At 43.6% G+C, this 5612-nt stretch overlaps 1 pseudogene; it reads right to left on the bottom strand.

Annotated features, from left to right (window-relative positions):
* Positions 1 to 4367: 4367 nt before the first annotated feature.
* Positions 4368 to 4485, bottom strand: LOC126417836 (5S ribosomal RNA; annotated as a pseudogene).
* Positions 4486 to 5612: the final 1127 nt, after the last annotated feature.

Genomic DNA, 5612 nt, shown 5'->3' with positions numbered 1-5612 from the left:
CTGAACGCCCTAAAGTTTTCTCCGTCATGTTTTTGTTCTCACAACTATTTTTGTTTCCTGTCTCAGACATTATGTCTGGTTAAAAATGGAAGTGACGCGGACCTTGATCAAGCGTGACTTCCTTTTAACTGTACGGTATATGTTACATTGCATTTAGGAACTTTCGGGTAATTGAACATGTATCAATAATTACAGATATCTGTAGTTGTATATATATATATGTTTGGATGTAGCTGTATTGCGTTGATGTACTGGTGGACATTGTGTGGTATGACTCCTGTAGTTGATAGTATAATTGGTATAATGTCAACTTTATCCTGATGCCACATGTCCTTGACTTCCTCAGCCTGTTGGATATATTTTTCAATTTTTTCTCCTGTTTTCTTCTGTATATTTGTTGTATTGGGTATGGATATTTCGATTAGTTGTGTTAATTTCATCTTTTTATTGGTGAGTATGCTGTCAGGTTTGTTATGTTGTGTTGTTTTATCTTTTATAATGGTTCTGTTCCAGTATAAACATAAATTATTATTATTATTAATACTTTTATTATTATTATTGTTGTTGTTGTTGTTGTTGTTATTCGAATTTGATTAACTCAGGACCACGTGAAGCAGCTGATCTTTAACATCATGTTCTTTCCGGTTTTTTTGTTTGACAATCATCTTCATTCTTGCTGTCTTTTTTTCTTTATTCTGTCCACGTCTCTCCTCCCTTCTTTTGTGCACTCAAAAACTTATATTGCTCTTGACCATTCTATTTATTAATTTTATTCTGCCTTACGCGATTCGGCCTTAAGCCATTCTCAAAGACTCAGAACATCTATAACACATTTTTAGTTAAAACGAAACTGAGTAGGTCAAACATGGATACAGAAATCTTGTCTATATTACTTGATGACATTTGAGTGCAATTATACCGACCCTCCACAGCGAGCCTCATGATTCACTGGTGGCGCAGTGCGCAAAGGTGTCTGGGGTTTTTTATTTTCCACAAAAACGTTAATATTTCATAGAATGCAGGTTAGAGTTCCTAAACACACTAACAAGGAACCCCTTAAAAGTGCGAGGTCTTAAGTTCAGTCTTTAGTAAGGCTCATATGAAAATGTTATCTTAACACTCATGACACAAAAAATACTAGCTGCTAATGGATCCCCATATGCATCAGGAGCGAGGTGCAGAAATCAACCTTCTATGCCATGTATGTATCACATCGCACAAAATGGGCATCATCGACATTCAATAAACGTTCAAAAGAAACCATTAACTTGCACCATCAACATCAATTGAAAAATGGTGCGCCACAGTGATCACAAACGTTTGCTCCCCAAGATCGAAGGCGAATTCCTTGAGAGCTACAAACCGTGTAGAACGCTAAGCCAGGTATCCACTCTTAAAGAAGGCGTCTAGAATCGTATTGGTGCAACGAGGTAATGACAGCTGATGGAATGTGATTGCATGCAACCGAAGGCGGAACAGTCTGTCCTGGAACTTATCGTGACATTGGCAATCCCTTAAGTGTAGCTGCGGATAGTCTAATATGTTTCATAAGCACGGAAAAAAAAGATCCAGAAGCTGAATTTGTGTAGTGGTTACAGGTGGTACGAATTGCAAGTCACACACTTTTCAGGAGGGATAGCTTGCTCTAAACGAGTACGATTTTTAGACACCGACCAGGAAACAAGTAAGAGGAAATTATTTTGACCAGCTCTTGGCCAACAGTAGTGTTCAAACCACAATTTTACTTCTCTTACGCCCATTTTCACACTGTTTGTGACTCTATGACGTAAATATTCCCTATCGCTCCTGTAACATCAGCAAAGGAGAGAGAATCGTAGGGGGCAGAGTACCCTGAACCTCTCGCAGCACAATAACTTTCCAGCCAATTTACCATTCAGATTGACGGTCGGCATAATTGTATATACATGAGTTAAGGCACGGATGTCAGTTGACCTTGATACAACTCTCTCAGTACCCTACCCCTAATTTCCGACTCCTTTCATATTCGTTTCCTCTTCACATACAGATTGGTCTGAGTTGAACACAAATCCCTTACTGAACGATAAGTTTGTTTATTTCATCTACAAATTTTCGGGCCGATTCTGCAGTTTGCTATGCATCGTAAAGCTGTCGCTTTGTTTAACATTTCGTTATCTTACGTCTTCAAATTCTGTAGCACTGTTTTGAGTTATGCAACCATTCACTGCTTCCCTTGAAACCACTGTAATCTGTGTCGCCCGCAATTTGAGGCGCATAACGTAGTGGGTCTCTACCATGCACATTCTGTAAAATGAATCGAGCATCCATGAAATGCACAAACACCAGTTATCGTAACAAGTGCGCCTTGTCCTCCCTTGAATACCCCTTGATTTTTCTATGCACTACACGGTCATATAGCTATGAACTCATTCGAAATTTGTTCATAATTGTTTTCTTACTGTGCTGTGAATGATCTTCTGAGTACATAATTATGTTTAGTACCGCTCCTTGGACAAATAAGTGTTATACCCACCCCACTTGCATCTCTGCCCCCCCCCCCCCGCACCTACTACAAATCCGTCCAAATCCTTGAGTGCCATGCACTCCACCTCGCTTTTCACATCCGTCTCCCGTCCCCCATGCAGATCCTCTATGATTTGATACCCTTCCCCCATCTCCTCCTGTTCCTTGGATGAATAGGAATCCTATATGTCTCCTGTAAACTTGATCCTCCCCATCCTTTCGTATCACCCATCCTCTCCCACCCCAGCCCACTGCCGCACCTGTACCACAGTGTCCCACCTGAGCTCCATCTTCACACACTCCATATCCTCATCCAAGGTGGCTTCCGCCACCTCTCCCTCCAAGATAATGTCCTCACGCCTTCCATATAGCCCTCCTACCAGTTCTGATCCGCCCCCCTCTTCAAGGCTCCCTCTCTCCCCTCTCCCTCCTTCCTTTATTTCCCTTTTCCCCTGCCACCTAGCTTCTTTCTCCGTTCCACCCTCCCCTCCCCCCCCCCGGGCTTGGACTCCTTTCCTTCTCCCCTCCACTGCCCCCCTCCTCGCCCCTGGTCCTGGTTTCCCCCTCCTGTCGATCCCCCCCCCCCCTACCCTTCACACGGTGGTAGGTAGGTGCGGTGTCAGTGTTTCTCCAGTGCCGTGTGCAGTGCTATGTTGCATCGCCACCAACAGCGTCGCCAGTGTCACTCATTTGTGTTCCCACTGTGGTGCTTCTTTGTTTTCGCTTTGGTCTACAGTGTTCATTCTCTGCATGTGTGTGTGGCTCTCATCTATGATTTTTAATCTACCTTTTATACTCATCTGTATTTGTCATCGTTTATTTACCCATTTTTACCATTCTCGTTTATGTATTCTTTCTCATGTGCTTATGTGTTTTGTAACTCTCTTGGCTGAAGAGCGGCATATTGTGCCACTATTAGCCCACCCCATTATGGGGAGTGAAGTAACAATAAAGGCAAAAAAAAACCTTGGACAACGACTGTCCTTTACTACGTTTCACTGGAGATGGGATTTGTGGCTCCCATCCGTCAAGGACGATGAACTACATGGCTCCACATATATTTAAATATTACTTTCACTTGTTAAGCACATATGGGCATAATTGTACTTCCCTTGTACATTGTATGCACAGTCGAGTGTACATGATACCACACATTCCATTGACTCATCTTGCAGAAATGCTAATATTACACCTGCCATTTCTTTCTCACTCTGTGAAATTTCTTGAGTTTCTTTCTGAAGACACGTCATATTCGGCAGCTGTTGTTGTAGATGTAATGCAATGTTTGCTTTTTTTTGTAGTTACCATTGCTCTGCTTTGTAGTGACACCACTAGCACTACATCACTGTTGTGAGCTACTCGTCGAATACGTAGTTCAACTACACTTAGGGACCTTGTGCTCTGTTCACCATTGGATACCTCCAGCCCCACACCCTGTTCCCATTAACTCTTTTCCCGAACAGCCCATGAAGGTCCAATGGTACCGACCGGCCACCATGTCATTCTCAGCCCAGAGGCGTCACTGGATGCGGGTAAATGGTTCAAATGGCTCTGAGCACTATGGGACTCAACTGCTGTGGTCATTAGTCCCCTAGAACTTAGAACTACTTAAACCTAACTAACCTAAGGACATCACACACATCCATGCCCGAGGCAGGATTCGAACCTGCGACCGTAGCAGTCGCACGGTTCCGGACTGCGCGCCTAGAACCGCGAGACTACCGCGGCCGGCGGATGCGGGTAAGGAGGGGCATGTGGTCAGCACACCACTCTCCCGGCTGTATTTCAGTTTCCGAGAATGGAGCCGCTACTTCTTAATCAAGTAGCTCCTCAGTTTGCCTGACAAAGGCTAAGTGCATCCCGCTTGCCAACAGCGCTGGGCAGCCCAGATGGTCACCCATCCAAGTGCTAGCCCAGCCCGACAGTGCTTAACGTCGGTGATCTGACGGGAACCGGTGTTACCACCGTGACAAGGCCGTTGGCCTGTTCCCATTAGCGGCCAATATTGAGGTGGTATAGTACACAGTTGTGGGACGAATTCCATAAACATCATTGGCCTTTTGCAATCTCGCAGTCCAGGGGTTCCTTGTAAGGAAAGAAATCAGTATTGACAGAGTGTACATAAATCTCTGCACACTGTTCTACACTGCTAGAAGGAAAGTAATTTTTAGTGGTCCTGTACGGCAGTTGTAACGTTGTTCTGGGAAATGCAGCTTCACCTACCAAGAGCGCGAGCGCTGCACGCTTTTCCGTATACAGACAGCCTATACCTGCCAGCAATTCCTGTTCAATTCTTTTAAGTGAGGAGCCAAACTAACTTCACTGTAGTCTTATTTACAAAGTGTAGCTATTTTCATTAAATGAGTACTTATTTGCAGTTGTTCAGTTAGCTGTTATGTGAAAAGAAAGCTCAACAGCTGGATCTGTCAACTGTCTGCCCACTGAAGAGCGTGACCAAAGGGTAACGTGGTGTCAATATGTATTCGCCAATGTCTGTTTCATTGTCTCCACTATCCATGTCTGAAATCCTTTTCACAGCTGGAGTGACAGCAAACGCATCACACCACCAACAGCTCTGCCAACATCTGAAAAGGCCTAGAGGCTTAAATTGTCTCCCACTGGAAAAGAAGTAGTCATCTAGATTTTACAGATTTTCAGATATTTCAGCATACGCCAAGCAAGCCATCACAGCAGATTACTGTTCTACACGTGACATGATCAGTCCTGTTTCTTCAGACATTCACACCAGCCTTGAAAGTTATACTGATGATGTGTGTTAACTGGCTCCATTCAGTGCAACGCTCTACAAATGCCACTAATTCCTGGACTGAAATCTGTGAAGTTCTTTGTCTATTCACATAAATAGACAGAACGCTGGAGAGGTATAATCTATCTGTAAACTGAAACTCCAGCAGCGCTCGTAGGTGGGGGGAAGTCGTCTTTTCCAGAAGAACACTACAGCTGCCATACAAGATGACTGAGAATCAGTTTCCCCTTTAGCAACGTAGAAAAGTGTGCAGAGATTTACGTACACTCTGTCCATATGCGTTTCTCGTTTCTTCAGTCAGTGTTATTAGTAATTCATATCGAATTTTATGGCAAGTTAACAT

Source organism: Schistocerca serialis, chromosome 8 (assembly GCF_023864345.2).
Source record: "Schistocerca serialis cubense isolate TAMUIC-IGC-003099 chromosome 8, iqSchSeri2.2, whole genome shotgun sequence".
Classification (NCBI taxonomy): domain Eukaryota; kingdom Metazoa; phylum Arthropoda; class Insecta; order Orthoptera; family Acrididae; genus Schistocerca; species Schistocerca serialis.
The sequence above is the reverse complement of the archived record's forward strand: the minus strand, read 5'-3'. Positions and strand labels throughout refer to the sequence as shown.